The sequence below is a fragment of the Pleurodeles waltl genome, chromosome 6 (genome assembly GCF_031143425.1).
Source record: "Pleurodeles waltl isolate 20211129_DDA chromosome 6, aPleWal1.hap1.20221129, whole genome shotgun sequence".
NCBI classification, from domain to species: domain Eukaryota; kingdom Metazoa; phylum Chordata; class Amphibia; order Caudata; family Salamandridae; genus Pleurodeles; species Pleurodeles waltl.
In genome coordinates, this window is record NC_090445.1 from 164,540,066 (window position 1) to 164,561,668 (window position 21,603).

Genomic DNA, 21,603 nt, shown 5'->3' on the forward strand with positions numbered 1-21,603 from the left:
TGTAGAGTGGTGCAGAGTAGAGTATAGTGCTGTAGAGTGCAGTTGCGTAGACTGGAGTGATGAAGAGTGCAGTGGCATAGAGTGCATTGGCATAGAGTGCAGTAATACAGAGTAGATTGGTGTACAGTGGCAGAGAGTGCAGTGTTGCAGAGTAGAGTGTCCATGCAGTGATGTGGAATGGAGTAGAGTGGCACAGAGAGCAGTGGCGTAGAGTACAGTGGTGCAGAGTAGAGGGCAGTGGCGTGCAGTTGTTTAGAGTGCATTGGCACAGAGTGGCATGGGGTAGAGTAGCATAGAGTGCAGTGGGGTAGAGTGGCATTCAATAGAGTGGCAGTGAGTGCAGCAATGCAGTGTCAGAGTGCAGAGTAGACCCATGGCATAGAGTGCAGTGGCGATTAGTGGTGCAGTGCAGAGTAGAGTATAGTATAGTGCCTAGAGTGCAGTGGCATAAAGTGCAGTGATGCACAGTGCAGTGGCATAGAATGCAGTAGTACAGAGTAGAGTGGTGTTGAGTGCAGGGTTGTAGAGTGTCAGTGCAGTGATGTAGAGTGGTACATTGAACAGTGGCAAAGAGTACAGTGGTGCAGTGCAAAGGGCAGTGGCATACAGTGCAGTTGTTCAGAGTTCAGAGTAGTGGTGTAGAGTATAGTGGCAGCCAGCGTAGTGTTGCAGAGTAGAGTGTCAGTGTGCAGTGGTGTAGAGTGCATTGAACTAGAGTGCAGTGGTCGGAAGGATACTGTAAATGAGGTTTAGGCAAGGGAAGGGAAGAACTCAAGCTGCATAGCCTAAAACAAATAAAGCCAGCAAATTATAAAAAACAAAATGTGAGTTACAAACCACAAGGCCAATTGCAAGCAACGGGCGTAATGCATTCCCAAGGAAAGACTAGGAATGTACTTAAAGTGACAGCTGAGGGATACTTTGTGGAGAAAGTCCAGTCTTTTAGTCCAGTCCTTATTTTGCAGCGGTTTGGCCACCTCAATCACTCAGGTAGTATGACGAGAAGACCTGGAGTGGTTTCTATGTTGCAGGAAAGGTATGTACACCCATTCTATCAATTTGCAAACCAGTACCTATGGTGTAGAGCTTCCTGCACACCTCTTGTAGGGTTAGTGCTAGGTGGCAGACATGAAATAGGGCATTTAATGATTATTTAAGGTAGTTGTAAGTAAGGAGTTGACTGGGGTGGAGATGGTAGTCTACCACAAGGGTTTGGAAATTTAGTAGCTCGCCGTCCAGAAACAAATCCCCCAATTTTAAGACACCTGCTGCATGCCACTGATGGAGTTTCTCTGAGTACAGCCGTCCTGTGTGAGTGGGAAGTGTGAGTCCTTGTGCTTAGCAAAGGTAGTGCAGGAGCACAGGGTTTCTTCATGTCAGTGAGTTTACAGGTTCCAACAAGGCAAGAGAAAGCTGTGCATGATAACCCTGGATAGTGATCCGTAGAATGGTCAGTAGGAAACAATGAGCAATGCATTAAGCCTTCCTTAAGTCTTTACTGATAAACCCCATCTCATGCAGGGAGGTGGGCAGAAAGCCAGCGAGCCACCCATTGGACCTGTGCAGCTGAATAATAGCATTCTAAGTCAAGAAGACCTGATCCACCTGCAGTCACGGGTAACTTTAGAGTGGAAAGAGCTACCCGATGGCGCTGCAGCAACCAAATCAGATGTGTTGCATGTCTGTGGAATGAAGGACGAGCAGGGGAAAGATTGCAAAATAATACTATCATTGGGGTAGCACACCATCTTCACTAGTGCCATGTGGCCCACTACAGAAAACCGAAGAGAAGACCAAAAAGCAAACTGGGCTTGTAGGGACCATAACGCTCTACCGAGATTTCCATCCTGCAAAGCAGTGGGAGAATGGTAGATATTAATCACTAGGTATCAAAAGGTAACTAGTTGCCAGTTCAATCTGAGATCTAATTGTATATAAAGGGGACAACAGTGCCATATGTTAAAGAAACATTAATTACATTTTAACATTTTTACATTTTGTTTGTTCAATTTACATCCCAAATATTTTGAAGATTCTATGTGTACTTGACACTTAGGGATAACCCAGATCACTAGTTTGGCTTTTGCTCAATTTCAAAAACATTTTAAGACATGGACAAAGCGGGCAATTGCCTTGCACAGCCTTGCAAGGGGTCTGGCCCCTGCTCACCCTTCACAGGTACGAACAGCGGACCATTGCACCAGAAGAGTTTGCCAAGGTGGATGGGTGTTGCTCAGTCTACCACTTGACAGTGCCTCTTCTGTTTCTCCTGTGTGCAGAGACAAGTCGCTAGGTACCCAATACCTTCCGATAGTCTTGGTGGACCCATCTTGTCTGATTTTAGGAATTGTCCCTTGTTCTTCTCTTCCTTATTTATCCAGTTCTTAGCAACAACCCTTTGCATCACTTGCCGTGGATCTCCCATTTGATCTCAATTTCTTCCTCCTCTTTTATTATCTTTGATTGGTAGACTGGGCTCCCATTTCTGAGATGAATGTAGAGCCCCAGACATACACTCTAGTGCTGTGAGACTACAGACAAGTTGTGGGTACCTCACATCCTGACATTAGGTGTCAGACTGTCGACCACACCATCAACCCTGCCTCATTCAAATTCTTTTCGGTTGAAAGTCCATGGGCGGTTGGGGTGAGCCAGATGTTTTTGTTCAATTTGGTTACTTACCTTAATGTTTCCCAAAACTGTTTGCCAGGGGTTTTAAAATGTTCAGAAACATAACCAAAATGTTGCTGTTACTTTCTCTTCAAGAAAGATTTGGTAGATTTGGGTAGGGGTGATGGCCTAGATGCAGTGTTGAAGGGAATTAATTTACTACTGAAAAAGGACGTAATGTGACACCTGAATGTAGCATACCAGGAGGCAATCACAAAAAGACCACAGTGAATTAATAGTGCTATGTTAAAAAAAGAGTAAATATATGCACTGTCAACATAGTGAGGCATGGCCTCTCTTGGGTGTGTAGGGAAAACTGACGTTTGTTCTTGAATTTTTGTCCTGAATTTTGACCCTTTGTCCTGAATTTTTGTCCTGAATTTTGACCCTTTGTCCTGATTTTTTTACAGTCCTGTCCAGAATTTGCTTCAATGCCAGGTGGTCACCCTACCCAGAGACCGTGTATACGAGGAGTGGTTATAATACAGTTATCAGGAATCAGGCTTTACAGAATAATAATTTAGCACCGGTAATCTGTAGAGAGTGAAGGGTCAGTTTGCACTTCATGCCAAAGATATAGTAGAGACGGGTTGATTCCTTGGAAAGGTGGCTACTTCAGTTTCAGGGGATGGGGCTTAAAAGAAAAACGGAGTTGAAACCGGTTAATGGACTAGGGAGGCGTGTGAAAACTAGGTTTGGACGAGATTTAATTTACACCAGTGTCATTTGCTTGGTTTCAGGAATTTCGTGTTCCGCTTGTTATAGGAAATTCCCCAAATTACACCATTATGCCATGCCACGTAATTATAAAATGTTACTACAAACACTCTTGAATAATGCGAAGAGCCAGAACATGAATGGCTGTTGCTTGCACCACTTGTGTTTTGGCATTATTTTGTTTTACTGTGGAGTGCGCCCTTGAGCCAAAAGATTTACATTCAAGTACACCTTGCACTAAAATATTGCACTAAATGACAAATTTGCATTTCACAGAAGTACACATAATTTCAAATTATTTTCTTGAAATGTCATCTAAATATACAAAAAAAAAAAACATATTTTGCACAGCCCTAGAGAAAAACAACCTTTTTAATTCACAAATAAAATTCACTTGGAATCAGAATGCTAGATTTTGGAACTCACTAAGTAATGACTTGGAGCAAATTCGGGTTCTTCTAATATGCACCAATGTCTTTTTGCAAAAATGGGTTCTTTGTTGACCTTTCATCCATGCGATGTACCTGTTTTGCTTGAGGATAAGGCAATACAAGGCACTGAAGACAAGACCAAAAGCATTAGACCTCACCAAACGACTTCAAGCTATATTGTATGCGGTGTGAATATGATTCAGGGATTCAGGGATGGGTACATTACATTACCCATCCCAGAGCTATAATACTCGAGAAAATGACATCAGTATAAAAGGAAAGAAGTAAACAATGTAAGATTACGGCAGTGTTATCCCTATACTGTATTTTTAATACAGGTTTCATGTAAAGGAGCCTGAAACTTAAAATTGATCAAGCTTAGTTCTTTGATCATTTAAAATTGGTGTATTGCCAAACAGTAAATTAAACCTAACAGATTTTCAAAAGTAAAGTCATCTTTGTGAATATGTGTCAGGTTCTACAGAGTTTTAATTTTAGACTGGGAGAGGACTCATTAGTAGCCCTGATGGAAGTGTACAATGTCAAAATGCAAGCAGGACTTCTGTGAACTACAGCTGCGGAAGATCACCACATTTTTGACAGCGGAAGGACCTATTGGCCTTGCCAAGTTTTTTTTTTCCTGGCGGGAGGAGAGGGTGGGGCTGGAAATAGTAATGACCTGCTTTGAAAGCAACAACGTGGGATGCAAGGGGTGGGAGTAGAAGCAACAATGTAGGATGGGTGGGGGGTGAAAACAACAACACGGGATTGAAGGGTGGGACAGTGAAGCAACAATGGGGGCAAGCAACAATCGAGGTTGGATGGTCAAGCAATAAAGGGGGCAAGCACCAACAGGGCAAGCAACAACGCAGGACCAGAGGCTGGGAAGGGAAAAGTCACAACATGGAATGGGAGAGGGTGAACAACAACACAATACAGGAGGTGGGGTAGGGACAAGCAACAAAATGCAGCGGGATAGGAGGGGAGAAAGAAAAAAATAGCTCTGAAAGGGTGAGAAGTGGAAGGACACTAGGTAAGGAAGTAGTACTTGGGCCATGGTCCAACGCAGGGACAAACGCACAAAGAGGAAGTGAAGCCGACACACATTGACCAAAGAGAAGCAAGGAAATGACTGATAATGAAGCCAACCAATAGTAAGCAATGGGCGGGCTCTAAAACCCCTGTAAGGAAACAGAATGTCTTGCAAGTGTCTCAGGCAAGCCCCCTCTTTTGTACGACAGGCTTTTGGGATGCATTGTGCTTGTCTTTTTCTAGTTTACACAATTTTTACATTTGGGTTAGCCTAAGCAAAATGTGCATCTTTTTTCTCAGTTGTTATTGTATTTACATTTAGGTACATACTGGGTTTTCACCCAAACTGGTGTTATAATTGTGCAATAATTGCACACTTCTTCCCTGCACAACATTCGCGTGGAAAAATCTTAAGGAATTTGTATTGGAAAAATATGGCTCTTTTCCAGCTGATTTGTTAAATGGAATGACATTTGAGATGTTCTCACCACAAATGTGATGGGCACTAGTGTGATCTCTTCATTAGCCCACCAACTTCAGAGTGGTCCAAAGGCTGTAGGTTACTAGATAGCTACTGTTGAAATTAATTGTGTAGCCTGACCATACTTTAATGTTTTAGTTTTTATTGATAGGTTTATATTCCAATTTTGGTAGGGATATACTGTACCACTTTGCATGACGTTGGGCCTTATTACAAGTGTGGCGGTCTATAGACTGCCACACTCGTGCTGGTGGTTTGGACTGCTGCCAATGTGGTGGTCCGACCGCCACATTACAACCCTGGCAGTTGGACTTTCAGGGAACTACCAGCTTCACCAGGATCTTGGATCCGGCAGTCTGGCGGTGGCGGAAATCCTAATCCACCAGGGCAGCGTTGCAAGCAGCGCTGCCCTGGGGATTACGACCTCGTTCTACGCCAGTGGTTACATGGCGGTAGCACTGCATGAAGAGGCTAGCAGAGAACAAGTACAGGGCCACCCCTGGCCAGCACCATCACAATGTTCACTATCTGCTTTGCAGACAGTGAACATTGTGAGGGTGGTGGTGCACCCTGCAGGCAACAGCATTGCCGTCTTCTCGATTATGAGCCGGAGACAATGCTGTAGTTGTTTCCCGCTAGGCCAGAGGGCAGAAACTTAGGTTTCTGCCCGCCGACCGAGCACAAAATCCATAACAGCTCCAGCGGGAAGGTCTCCGAGTAGGTGGCGGCCACTCTGTCGGAAGTTTTTCATCTGCCAAACTCATAATGGGAGCCATAGTGTACCAGGAAGTTGATAAACACACTCCTCTTGACCTCAGTGGAGAATAAAATGGACCGAGATGCTTTACCCTAATTTACCACGCTATTCCACTGTGTCTGATGTGTATTAACACTGCACTGCACCTTGTCTCTGTCCTCGAAACTCTAGAATGTTAAGGCAGTGGAAGTGACGGTGGAGTCCTGGGGCCAAGGGCCAAAGCTGTTTTGGACTATGCTATTTTGTAGTATGTAAAGTAGTGCTACGTTGTTCTCCAAAACACAATTCAAAAATCTCTGGCCAGAGATCTCCATGTCTCCTATCCTTTCTGTATCAGGAGTTCGTCCCCAGTGGTGGCAATCTCTGTACACTTAAGTATATTTATTAGTAGAGGTTTTCACATAATTTGCTTTCACATAATTATGTGGAATTTTGGCAGAATTATGCAAAATTACACATAATTATGCAAAAAGCAAATATCATCATTTTGCACTATATTTTGGTGCACATTGTGCCCTGCTGTCTGTTTTTGACATAAGGATACATTTTATGCTAAAATAAAAAGTGCACAAAAGCACCACAAACAGCCACTTGCGTTCCATTGTTCCTGCACATGTTCAGAAAATATTTACTGCGAAGGGCACATTTTACAGTAAATGTTTACCAGGAATGGCATGCAATTATGTGAAGTGGCATAATGGCAGAATTTTTGGAATTCCGCATAACAAGCATAATAAAAATGTCTTTAATTTAGCAAATAACACCAACGTAATTTAAATTTCACGCAAGCCTAGGTTTTAGTTATAAATGTGGGAGGGTAACGGTGAGTGGTTGAGAAACTGTGAATAATTACAGCTAAATGGGTGGGATTAGGGGAAATTAAAAGAGGGGTTTAGGGCGGGACATGCTCAGGGTGTGTGGAATTTACTAAAGTATCTATTTATACATGGGACATGTTTCTTCATGCCAATGTTTCAAATCTACTTGTCCCTTTAGTGCCATGTAGAGGAGTGACAAGTTATGGCAACAATCTCATTATATAAGAGCTCTCATAATAGCCTCAATGATAATGTCAGGGATAAAATTATAGTAGGGCTTTAATACTAGCAATTTCTTTATTTTGCCATCTTTCCGCAGATCTACATACTTGGGCTGGAGGTAGCGGTAAACAACGGTTCCAGGGTTGAAATGCCCTTTTGAGTATGTGCAAAACTAGTAACTTGCATGTTTTATGGGTTTTCACAAGATTTCCTCTAATCGTTTCACATTCTGGGAAAGGTTGGATATTTACTTCTGACAACGGCAGAGGTAAAACTTCCAGTGTTGGGGAAAAAGTGGTTGGAGGAAAAGTGAACTTGTAAACAGCATATTTTCGAATGAGCAAATCTATGTATGTATCTTTGCTCATGCTAAAATACAGTTCACAAATATTATGTGAGTATGATATTCTGGTCTACTTTTGTAAATTCTTGTGAATTCTTGCAAAAACGTATTCCATGTGTGCAGAATTTTGACTTTCTTTGACAATTGGTCCCCTAATTAGGTCTGGCGTTAACCAAGACCTTCTGTTTTTATTACAATTCTATCTGTCTCTCTATCCATTTATTGGCTGCCTTCACTGTGAGTGACTGCAATTTGCTCTTTCACACGAAGCATATTGGCACACAAAGTAGTTTTGTCCAGTGCCAGAAACTACTGTGGTAATGTGTACTTTATGAGGGAAAAAAAATGTGAATGTTTTGTCAGTGTCTGTTACAATGGTGAAGGCCTGCGTTCTACAAAAGTCATGTCAAAATAAGATATGCATTGACAAAACCAAAAGACTGACCATCTATGTTGGTTCTATTGGCTTTGCCAATGCTTGTTTATTTTCATGTTTGTCATAATCTTCCTGACACTGGTTTCACTGATTTTCCCATTATGAATTTGTTTTGGAAATTCCAGCATAAATTAAAGCATTTTACTGACTGATGCTTTGAGGAAATAGTACCTACAATTTCACAGTAATTTAGCAAAATTAGCAAAACATTTTGGTTCCTGGTTGCATTTTTTGTTACCATTTTATTTTGATAGTAAAGGATCACTCTTGCTTTCAAGCTTCTGAAAATATTTGCATCTGATCAGAGTGCATTCTGGGAGCATTACATGTAGCCTCACATTGTTAAACTTTGGAAACATGTGTTCACATTTTTGTACTGTAAACACTGGCGGTAGTGCAGTCAGAGCTTACAACATGTATTTATAGCGCTAAAGGCTTTGCATTAATAAACCATAAATACAAGCTTGAACAGCATAAACATATGGACACAAATATTACCTCAACTGCAGACAATTCCCTTCGCTGCTCTATAATGCGGTAGTGTAAATTGGCAACCAAATGGTTTCTGCTGCTGGGGGTTAGGCCTACTTGTCTCAAGGACAAAATAAATATATGAAAACTTGTTGTCCCAAACAATATGTCCTGGGGGCTGGACTATAGAAATTCCACACCCCTGCATGCCAATACATAACTCACAAAGTTCTACTACTGATAAAACTTGTTTTCATGTATTCTAGAATAGCCTGGGAGTAAGTTAAGCCCCACACATCGCCAACCACTGGCACTGCAATACACTCACTTAAAAATCAATAGAGTCAGTTCATAAAAGTTGAGATTAAAACCACATGGAAAGTAATATGTGATTAAAAAGAATTTAATTAGATATGAATTTTATATTTTAAAGTAATCTGCATGAAATAATCATAATTAATTTAAACTTTAAAATATTTAAATTTACTACTCAAATACAACATTTAAACATAAATTCAATTGCCTGTAATTTTAGGAGGTAGTATGTTGTATTTTGTTATTGTAGTAGTTCTAGGTGAACAGTACTTAGGGAAACTCTTTTCAAATTTGTAATACACGTCGACATATTTTATTTGTTTTTATTAAAATCTCCTCAGAATAACTGCCCCTGCGGCCCTGGCCCCCTACTAGCGCCATGTTACCCGCCCTCCCACCTCCCAGCTGAGCGACCCCTACCTCCCCCCTCCCCTTCTTAATGGCAACCTCTGCATAGCAGCACAGAGGGTGCACCGAAGGCGTGCCAAAGGCAAGCCCATCTGTGCCCATCCGCACCCGGACCGTGCCCTGTCCTATGGACCCTGGTTCCCGCACCATCCATCGATACGACGCCAGCAACCTGCATGCCCTCACCACCAGGGGCTTCACCGCATGCCACCATGCCTACCCGAATGACACTCACGAACTATACTCCTGCCACAACTGCACTTTCACCTGCCATCGCACACCAAACCTTCCCTCCGCTAGACCACCTGGACACCTCAGATGCATACTACTCAACATTTGCTCCCTCGCCTAACACGTAATAGCAGTATGGGATCTACTCGACTCCATCACCCTCGACATTGCCTTCTTCATGGAGACCTGAATTACCACCACCTCAGCGCCGGACATAGCCAGTTCCATTCCCTACGGATCATACATAAAGACCGCACCAAATGACCAGGAGGAGGTGTTGCCATCGTCCACAAAAGCTCACTCCGCCTCACGACCAGCATTGATGCCCAAACCCCCGTCATCGACCACCTGCACTTTCAGATTCAGACAAATCCGAACACCACCCTCTGCAGCACCCTCAACTACAAATCCTCCAGACCCTGCCCTGCAGCGAAGTGCAGCCGGCCTCATCGCTCCCTATGCCCTCTCCTCAATGGATTATATCCTCCTCGGTGACCTCAATTTTCAACTCTACAACTTCAGTGACCCCAAACACATCAACCCTCTCTAGCCACTATCGGGCTCAAACAACTGGTCTACCTCCCCACACACTCGGCAAGACACACTCTTGACCCTGTCTTCTCTGCTGGAAACCACGTATCTTTCTCCCACACCTCTGAACTCCACTGGACCGACCTTCACTGTGTCCATTTCTCCTTCCCCAAGACCACTGAATGGCACCATGCTCAACGCCCCTGCAGAAGCTGGACAAAGGATACCAAAGCCCAGCTCACCGCTGTGCTCCACCGCTCCCCTCCACCAGACACCACAGACACCAACGCCTCGGCCCACAACCTCCACCAATGGATCGCTAACTGCACCAACACTCTAGCCCCCCTAAGGAATCCCGCCGGCAATCAACACCACAGGAGCCCCAGCTGGTTCTCCCCTGACCTCCAGGAATCAAAGAGCGTCTACAGTTGACTCGAGAGAAAGTGGAGAAGCTGTAAGAGCAAGACAGACTACAAAGACTTCAAAGACGCCGTCACATCGCTCTACCGGCTCATGAGATCAGCCAGAAAATCAGCCATTCAGGAGCGCATCAACGCCAATGCAGACAACAGCAAGGAACTCTTCACCACGGTCAAAGAATTCACGAAACTTGACCTGGACACCACAGACATCCCCCATCCCAAGACCTCTGTGACAACCCCGCCACTTTCTTCCACAGAAAAATCCATGACATCTATGAAGGATTCATAAGCAAAGTCCAATCAGCACACGAGCACCACCACTGTGGCTCCGCCCCCCCCCCACGTCCCTGGACCACTTGACCCTCCTCACCCCGGAAGTCACGTGGAAGCTCATCCGTACCATTCACTCTGGTGCACCTTCGGACCCATGTCCCCACTACGCCTGCACCACCATTGCACCCAAACTATGCTGTGCCATCAACCACTCCATTGACACTGCCACCTTCCCAGATTAATGGAAACACACAGAGATAAACCCTTTACTAAAGAAGCTCTCTGCAGACCCAATGGAGCTGAAGAACTACAGACTGGTCTCACTGCTCCCTTTTCCAGCCTTCTCATCCTCGTGCGTCCACACACTCCGCCTGCTCCAGAAGATTTTCAAGTGGATCCCCATTGACGTGAGAAGGACAGTCACCCATGCACTTATCAGCAGTAAACTCGTCTACGGCAACACACTCTATGCGGCATCAACAAGAAGCTCCAAACAAGACTCTAGAGAGTAAAGAACACTATGGCCAAACTCATCCTGGACATCCCCCACCACAGCCACATCTCCGGCCACCTTTGAGACCTACACTGGCTCCCCATCAACAAACGCATCACTTTCAAACTCCTGACACACACTTACAAGGCCCTTCACAACATCGGACCTGCCTACCTCAACCACCGCCTCTCCTTTTACGCACCCCTCAGGCAACTCTGATCTGCTCAACTGGCCCTCGCACCGTCCCTAGGATCCGGAAGAACACGGCTGGAGGAAGATCTTTTTCCTACCTTGCTGTTCAGACCTGGAAAACGCTGCTGCTTCACCTCAGGCGGTCACCCCTCGCTGGCTCTGTTCAGGAAGGACCTCAAGACCTGGCTCTTCAACTGACCCGCATCCCCTTCAGCACCTTGAGCCCCTTCCCCTCCCCAGTGATAAGTCGCGCTCTACAAATTTCTGATTGATTGATTGATTGATTGAACTTTCCAGCCATAAAATAGGCGTTAAAGGCACCACTCCACCTTCTAGGGTGGGGAGACTTGCAGCTCTAATCCTAGGTGCAAAAGCACCAAAGGGTTGATTTCCACCTAGGTATAAGAGTAGATCTCTCATGTAAACTTAGCTTTGTGGCTAGAGACCCAGTGTGTTTATGGCGCTGAAGGCAATGTAGGCATCAAGAAGGTCCAAGGCATTGAGAGAGAGCCATGATGAGCTGAGGTAGCTATGAGAAGCTGAATTACCTGGGTCTATGCAACCTGTCAATACCTTCACTGCTGTGATATGTCCTTTATGTATTTCCTGCAGGCTGATATGATGCAGTACCCAGTAAAGATCGAGGGCCTTATTTTCAAAAAAGGTAAATCTGCACACATAGGGGCAGAGTCATGAAAAGTGGCGCTGCTCCTAGTGCAGCGCCACTTTTCCTGTGCGCTTTAGCGCCCCCTAGTGCTACGATGATAGTGCTGTATTTAAAATACGGCACCCCATAGCAGTAGTTAGGGTGACTAGTGTCATTTATTTTTTTTGCTAGTCCGGTGCTTTGTAGGATTAGCGTAAAAAATAATGACGCTAATCCTGCAGAGCACCCAGAGGCCCATTGCAATCAATGGGAACCTCTTTCTACAATCTGCACTTTGCAGGCGTTAAAAAATGCTGATAACAATTGCGCAAAGGAATCTGAGAGATTCCTTTGCAACATTTTTACACCCTGCCCCCCAGCGCTGGAATGCCCCCTCGCATACATTATGCCTGGCACAGGCATAATGTGATGCTAGGGGTTACAAAGTGGCGCAATGCATTGCGCCACTTTGTAAATATGGTACGGCGTTTTTTGCCTCGTTGGGCCACAATTGCGTCCCAAAAAATTATGCAAATGTGGCGCAACGAGGCACTACGGGCTCTTAAATATTACCCATAGATTTATGTCTGTATTCTGGGGTAGATTTCCATTCTTTGAGATTTACAAATCTAATGTTTGCTAGGAATCGGTATTGCAAGTTTTGTGTAGTTACCACCTGCCTCTCAATTTCCCCCAGGTAAGTTTTGACAGGTGAAACCAACCTCATTTTTCCAGGGGAAAAGGAAATGCAAATACCATTAAATGCGGATTTTGGTGCACGAAGCACCCAAATCTTCATGTTAAACCCCATTTTAAAGGGCACAGCATGTAATAGGCGTTAATTATTGCACCTTTTAAATTCAGACCTTCTTGATTTCAGATTTGAATAAGGGCGATAATAATCTCCTTCCCAGTGGGGCCACTGTTAATGAGGTCTTCGGTGTTGGTTTATACATAGCATAGCTCCAACTCAGTGGAGGTTCAATATGAGCCAGGGTCAGAAAATGCCAGCAATGCTTGGTTCATTCATGTGCTAACCGGCTACACCACCCCCTTGAATGATTAGTTCTTCCACTGATTGCAGGTATTTTATGTCGAGTTCCTGAAAAGCACCACTGTGAATACATTTGACAATGCGGATCGTCACCAAAATAGCAAACGTCCTGCATGGGTGTGGTACCATCAGTGGGTGCACAAACCAGTGGGGCAGCATACAGAATGAGCTGCATAGCTCACTGGCCAGCCACATAGCTTTAGATGAGGCATTGCACGCTCTCTTACCACCAGCGGGAGACCCCAATGCCCATCTACACAGAAGGGATCATTGGCATTTTGAAGTATGGAAACCTGTCATGAATCTTTACCCGGGCAGACAAATAGTTTAGGAATTGCCGTGAGTTGGGTAGAATTGGGGCTGAGCCAAGTGTCTCACAGATCCTGATTATGGACCTTGTTATGTTTCTCCCTTCCCTACTTGTGGGTGTTAAGCGATGCATTTTGAATGGGAGCGCGTACCTTGCTTAGGTTTTTATATATATATATATGTATAAACTACACATGCTCCAGTGACACTGATTTTTCACTACAGCGCATGTTTTAGATAACTTTTCCTAGAGAGTGAATCTGAAATTGCCTAGCACTGGTACTCGAGAAAAATTTCCACTTTCGGTGACTAAATACCTGGTTTAGATTTTGTATGCCAGTGATTTGGCACAAATTAATCTATTGTGCAAATCGTTTGTGCAAAATCCCGATTTTTTCACACGGTAGCCCCTATGCGCCTTCAGAGCTCATAATCTTTTCATGATTTTCTAGTTTTTACAAAATTACGTGCACTTAAAAAGGAAATGACGCATCTTTGTAAATTACTAAATAAATTGTCAAATTATTGGAATTTCGGATTACTGGGTGGCTGTTTTTGCATAGATCACCGGTCGGCTACTGGCATTCCTATCGCTCCTAAAGGCTGCCTCCCGACTTTAGCTTACGGAGAGTGGGGGCATGTGATCTCCTCCCTTCCCCCACCTCTACTCCTCCCAGGGCTTTCCAACTGGGCTCCCTATGCCAGTGCTGTAACGTGATGCCGAGAGAGCCATGTAGAGGGAGTTTACCGCCCGCACGGTGTCCCGCTGCCCTGCTGCTTGGATGCCCGGAGACGCTCTTATATAGGTCAGATCACTAGTGACCGTCCCCGTCCTGCGCCCCCCGCCCTCCCCGAAATCTAGCCGCGTCCTTGAGCGCTGCATCAGGACCACCAACCTAAAGGATGGCGAAACCTTGGGAAAAAGTGGTCTCCTGCCTACTGATGGCGTTGGGTGGAGCCCTGTTCTCGCCGCACCTCTGCCTGGCAGGTAGGTTGGCGGTTCTTTTATCTCATTTTGCGGCGGCAGCGCTGATGAGAGACGCCCGGCTGCGGAAGGCACGCGTGGAAGTTGGGATCTGCATTGCAGTGTTCTGGCTAAGGGCGGCCGGACGCTTTCCGGGGCTCGCATCCTGGATGCCCTGCACTAGGGGCTCATACCCCAGGTTACATGACTTTACCCAATCGCCTTGAAACCCGACAGACTGTATTTTTATTTAACTGTGTTAATTTAGATAGCGCCTGTTCGCCGGGTGGCCACTTCAGGGCACTGAAAGTGTCAAATCGAATAGAAGAGAGGGGCGTGACAGGGTGCGACAAGAAATCCTCTTGTAGGATGCGTATAATGAGAGTTACAGCAGCAAGCCCCCTACCGATGCGGCAAAACTAGGGCTTCGTGCATCAGGAACATAGGCGCTATACGCGGGGTAACTTCTGATCCCTGCAATGCATCGTGGCGACTTTGACACCAGAACTGGCTTTAAAATAGAGTGCTAAACTTCGGTGCAAAACTAGCCAGACTTGCCCACATTTTTTGATCTCGGAGGTATGCTTGTTCACTATTAGTACAGCGCCGAGAACGTTTGTCTGTTTGAGGCGCTATGTAAAACACACATTTAAAAGGATGGATCACACCGACCCTCTTTGGCTGGTACATAGTGTATTTTTAAGTCCTTCGTGGTTTCTGGTGCCTGCAGACTTCACTCTGTATTTTTGATTGCCACAACTTTGAGACTAATAGCCACGTGTGATGAAATGCCCCTTCTAAGATGTGCCGGGGGATGACAGTGGGCCTGATGTTTATACCCAAGTGCAGACGTGGGACCGGCTTGGAAGTGTGCCAGCTCGGCCACCCCACTGCAGTATACCTGTCCTGCAGGGAGGGGCCCTGCTGCAGTTCCCAGCCCTGCCAACAGTCGAGAGTGGAAGCTCATCTCTGTCCAGCAGGACACACATTACTTGTCTCATCGGTGCAAATTTAGTAGCTGCCCAGAAATTAGACCCACATTTATTTTTTAATAATATTGCCAAGTCCATAATTTCTGGAGCTGGAACGTGTGACGTTAGGGCGGAGCTGCCGACTTTAGACCTGGGGGATGGGGGGTGGGGTCGGATTCGAGTCCCTGAGTCGGCTCAGCATCCTCTTATTCTGGATAAATCACTTAATCTCACCGAGCTGAAAAATGATCGTGACCTTGCGTAAAGTAACTGGTGCCCATATACAGCGCTGCAATATCTCCGGGGCGAGGTCGCGCTATAAAAAAAGGGTAAAAAATAAATAGGAAAAAAACGCACCTGTCTTTGAAATAAGGCGTATACGGATTTTTGAAAACTATTTGAAAGAGTTCAGCCCGTGACTCACATGCATACAAACTGCACCGCAAATTATACATTGATTTTTACATAGCGCCTACTTTCAGAATCTTACTTGACTCTATGAGGCTGTAAATAGCAGACGCCACCGTTAACCACTTAATTCGTCCTTCTTTGATCGACTCCGGAAGCACGAATGTCTGAGATTGCGTTGAGGGGACTCTAACCAATGAATTAACAACTGTTACGAGCGCCTAGAAACTGGATACATAGTAGAGTTATATATATTTGTAGTTACTACCACTGGCTGCCACAGTATCGTGGCTTTCTCACACTGTAACTAATCGAATGCTGGTAACAGTAGAGACTATTTCAAGCTCTTAAATGCTATAGTAAAGAAATGTACTCCCTCAATTACATACATTCACCCTCCTAACAATACAAGGAGGTTTGATTGAGAGCACTGAGGACTGTTAGCAGAGGTAGTAAGTAGCACAAAGTAAGTTTTTCTGTGCGTTGTATTATACGTAGTTTTGCTGTTCCTGTTGCGAGTAGTCATCGCAAATAATACGAATAATTATGTCTTAATGAGTTCTTGCTACCACAGTTTTGCCAGCTGATAGCAGTGTAATACTTTCGACTACTCTACCAGGTGGGTCTCGTTGTTATCTTGCTCAGAAAGATGAAATGCTGATTCGGCCTCTGCGGAGTTCAAACACCTACCATGGCGGCTACACACAGACGTCTGAATGATTTCCTGATTCACAGAGCAAGCCCCCTTAGCACACGCCGGACTATAACTACCAGAATGCAAAGCAGAAACTGAACGGCCTCTCCATGCTTGCACGGGGGTGCTTGGGATCTCAGTCTTGCACGTGTCACGCTGCACTGTTTGGAGGACAGCGGCGGCTGCCTCCGAACGGCTCTGCAGGCTGATGTCATGTCACTGCAGCGCCGAGGAGGCAGTGTTCGGGATAACTTGAAGTTTCCAATGCACCATTCGCAAGTCACAGTCCAGACGTTTCGGGAAGTATGGCTGATTTCAAGCAGTTTTGTTTCGGCTTCTAGATGAGATGTTTTCACATTTTGCGGCAATCAACACTCCTTTTTATTATAGTGCACACATAGTTTTCATAAACACCGATCAGCACAGACATTGGCGTCAATGCCATTTTTATATGGTCCACGGGGTGGGGGGAGGAAGGTGGTGAAAACAGTTAACTGAATTGGAAAATGAGACCAGACCCCTTTAATAATAACATCGGATTTTATATAGCCCTTATATAACCCTCATGTCTTCGTGGCGCTGGAAAAAAAAGTCTGAATTTTACGCGGATTAACAGTACTTAATTAAAGTAGGAAAACTGAATGGGGTTGTAGTCGGTCCTATTCACCTAGCGCCTCGCAATGAAAGCCACGAACCTACGAGCTACACACATATATGGACACTGCATGCACCACTCACGGCGGCTGCGTCTGTAATAATCCACCGAGACATGACAGCAGTTCTTTTATTTCGAAAGCCGTGCTTGTCGCTACAGGAGGGCTAGCTAACCTGTCGTGTGACTGACTCTGCCCCAGTGCTGCCAGTCATTTCGAGTCCAAGGACTCTCGGTAGAGCGCTCTTGAGGTGCCTATAGCCCAGCTCGCCTCTCCATCTTCAAGGAGCGCAAGTTTTGCAACACATAGGCCCATCTTTTTCCAAAGCAGCAATATTACAACATCCCTTACAGATCAGTGATAGCGATTGTGGTTGTTCATAACTTTATTAGACGCTTTTACATGGCTTAAAAAAAATCTATCTATCTATCTATCTATCTATCTATCTATCTATCTATCTATCTATCTATCTATCTATCACTCAAAGGTTCAATGGAGCAAGTAGCAACAAAAAGCTGTGACAAGCCACTCAACACAAAACGTACTAGAGGTTTTAAAGTATGAACAGCTATTCCCAGCAACACAAAAAAAAAACATGCAAAAACTGAATAACAAAAAAGTCACAAAAGAAACAAACAAAAACAGACTTCTCTGATTTCACCTTTCATGAAAGCTACTCCAGTACGTAAATGGTTGGCTGGTATGTTTGACCCACCCCAATGTACACACTTTACTGAGTGTTTATTAGACTGGAGCTACATTAGTAAACGTGAGCACCTTTCTCAATGTTTGTGCTTTCCCCTAGGTTTGTGGGATTGCAATTAAAATAATAAATCTGCCCTTCAGTGTTTTTTATCCTGCGATAAGAATAGTACATCTGACCTTCCACATATGCATGCACTGTCCCCCAATGTTTGTTTGACTGAAGTTAGAATAGGACTTTTGCACCCCCTTCCCTATTGTTTACATTTACCTATTAATTGGACTGGAGTTAAACTAGTGAATCTGATCATCCCCAATGTATGTCTTTGCCACAGTGTTTGTTAGACTGGAGTTAGATCAGTAAATCTAATTCCTCCATGCTCCCTTCCCCCTAAATGTACATATTCTGCACAATGTTTGTAGGATTGTAGTTACAGTAATGAATTTCTATTTTCTTTTAACATTTTTGGATTGTCATTTTATTATTACTTTATATTACTTTCAGTTATTTTAATTTATTGTATGTCTTTTAGTCTTTGACAAATGTTAGTTTTAGTAACATAAACTTATTTGTAATGGTTTCATAGTTATATGTTTCATTTTCATTAAAAACAAATATATATTATATCTGTTTATATTAGTTTATTATATTAATGATTAATATATTACTTGTTTTATATTTATTTAATAAGATATTTGTAATGTATAATTTAATGTTATATTGTTTTATTTTTAAAGTCGTTTTAAAGTTATATTTACTTGCATAAATTAATATTTTCCTAAAGTTGTCAAATTATTCTTTACTTCTTTGATATTATACATAATTTTAAAAATGTATTATACATTTTTGAAAAATCCCCTTTTAAGTCACAATATTGTCCAATAGACACTTACCTTTGTAATGGCAATATTTTTTCTCTGCAATTTGTGAACTTTAAAAAAAAAAGTATTTAAGGTCAATATATTGGTCTTTAATATTTTTATATTACAGGGAGTGCAGAATTATTAGGCAAGTTGTATTTTTGAGGCAAGTTGTATTTTTGAGGATTAATTTTATTATTGAACAACAACCATGTTCTCAATGAACCCAAAAAACTCATTAATATCAAAGCTGAATATTTTTGGAAGTAGTTTTTAGTTTGTTTTTAGTTTTAGCTATGTTAGGGGGATATCTGTGTGTGCAGGTGACTATTACTGTGCATAATTATTAGGCAACTTAACAAAAAAAAATATATACCCATTTCAATTATTTATTATTACCAGTGAAACCAATATAACATCTCAACATTCACAAATATACATTTCTGACATTCAAAAACAAAACAAAAACAAATCAGTGACCAATATAGCCACCTTTCTTTGCAAGGACACTCAAAAGCCTGCCATTCATGGATTCTGTCAGTGTTTTGATCTGTTCACCATCAACATTGCGTGCAGCAGCAACCACAGCCTCCCAGACACTGTTCAGAGAGGTGTACTGTTTTCCCTCCTTGTAAATCTCACATTTGATGATGGACCACAGGTTCTCAATGGGGTTCAGATCAGGTGAACAAGGAGGCCATGTCATTAGATTTCCTTCTTTTATACCCTTTCTTGCCAGCCACGCTGTGGAGTACTTGGACGCGTGTGATGGAGCATTGTCCTGCATGAAAATCATGTTTTTCTTGAAGGATGCAGACTTCTTCCTGTACCACTGCTTGAAGAAGGTGTCTTCCAGGAACTGGCAGTAGGACTGGGAGTTGAGCTTGACTCCATCCTCAACCCGAAAAGGCCCCACAAGCTCATCTTTGATGATACCAGCCCAAACCAGTACTCCACCTCCACCTTGCTGGCATCTGAGTCGGACTGGAGCTCTCTGCCCTTTACCAATCCAGCCACGGGCCCATCCATCTGGCCCATCAAGACTCACTCTCATTTCATCAGTCCATAAAACCTTAGAAAAATCAGTCTTGAGATATTTCTTGGCCCAGTCTTGACGTTTCAGCTTGTGTGTCTTGTTCAGTGGTGGTCGTCTTTCAGCCTTTCTTACCTTGGCCATGTCTCTGAGTATTGCACACCTTGTGCTTTTGGGCACTCCAGTGATGTTGCAGCTCTGAAATATGGCCAAACTGGTGGCAAGTGGCATCGTGGCAGCTGCACGCTTGACTTTTCTCAGTTCATGGGCAGTTATTTTGCGCCTTGGTTTTTCCACACGCTTCTTGCGACCCTGTTGACTATTTTGAATGAAACGCTTGATTGTTCGATGATCACGCTTCAGAAGCTTTGCAATTTTAAGAGTGCTGCATCCCTCTGCAAGATATCTCACTATTTTTGACTTTTCTGAGCCTGTCAAGTCCTTCTTTTGACCCATTTTGCCAAAGGAAAGGAAGTTGCCTAATAATTATGCACACCTGATATAGGGTGTTGATGTCATTAGACCACACCCCCTCTCATTACAGAGATGCACATCACCTAATATGCTTAATTGGTAGTAGGCTTTCGAGCCTATACAGCTTGGAGTAAGACAACATGCATAAAGAGGATGATGTGGTCAAAATACTAATTTGCCTAATAATTCTGCACTCCCTGTATATTTATATATAGAGGCCAATCTTTGACCTATTACAGGCATCCTTCTCAAAATTCTGGAAAACTGTGGCATAATAGTTGCCCATCTTTAATATATTGTGAACATTCTGCACAATTCTGTCTATCTACAGTTGACATATTATCAGTATTCTTTATAAAATTCTGACTACCCTATAGTAATGCCACAAAATGACTATGATGTGATTCCCGAATGAAACCACATGGCTTGAGTGCAGATAAAGAATGTTGTTGTGATGTGTCTAATTTCATCTTCTCCTTTCAAGATAAAGATTATCCCTTTAATTCAATGTTTTGGACATTATAACAAAATATTTGGCAACCTCATATATGGAAAGTTCTTTATATTGTGAGAGTTATGTTAATGAACTTGAATAATTTTATGGTATGAAATGTCCTAGAATTTCTGGCTATATGCATTGCATCACATGATTATGGAGAAGTGAAGGCGAGTTAGCTATTTGTTATTCTTTGCATAGCAATGTTTCATGTGTGCCTGAGCTTCACATGCTATAGGAAGATTCATTCAATAGTTGGGGTATTGTTCCCAATATATGAATACCTGTTATTGACTGGAGAGCTGATGCCTTTTTGCTAGTCAAATATTGATCGATTTTTGAGCATTGGGTGGTTTAGTGAAGTTATCCTCAATATCAATGGTTTGCTTTTATTCCTTTAAAAGATATTACCACCCAAATAAATGATAATGGCTTAGGGGCCATGCCGTTTCAATGAAGGTAACATAATAGGAATTGCAAACTATTACTCCAGGGACGGCCAGAATGTTATCAAGAATACCCACAATATGTCAGGAATTAGTCACTATTAGATCTGGGACAGACGATATTGTGTAGAATGTTCAGAAAATGCCACAGATTGGCTCCACTTGTGCTACTTTATAGTTAGAGTTAGGTCAGACTTCCCACACGAAGATAACTTTTTGTTTTGCTAATAATGTTGGCACTTTTTGACAAAGCTTCACAAAACCTTCCAAAAATAAAGTTTAGCCACCTCAGCTCCTTTATGGAAAGTTAGGAAGTGATCCATCAAGCGGGGCTGAGAAAAAGGTGGTGGGGAGAGGGGGGGGGGGCTAAAAACAACTCCCCCATGGAATTTCAATAGGAAATCTTAGACAGCACTACAGCCAAAAAAGGTTGAACAGAATTACACCAAATTTGGTTGAAAGCTAGATCTTTACACAGAAAGCATACTTTTTGTGATTTTGGTGTATATCCATTCAGTAGTTTTTTTTAGACATTAAGGTTCAAAATTTACAGATGTATAGACGGTTGAGCTTGCATTAAAAAATTCAAGCATCTTGGTTGACACCACAGGGTTTTTTTTGGAGCAAGATTTCTGACTGGCTGCCTGTA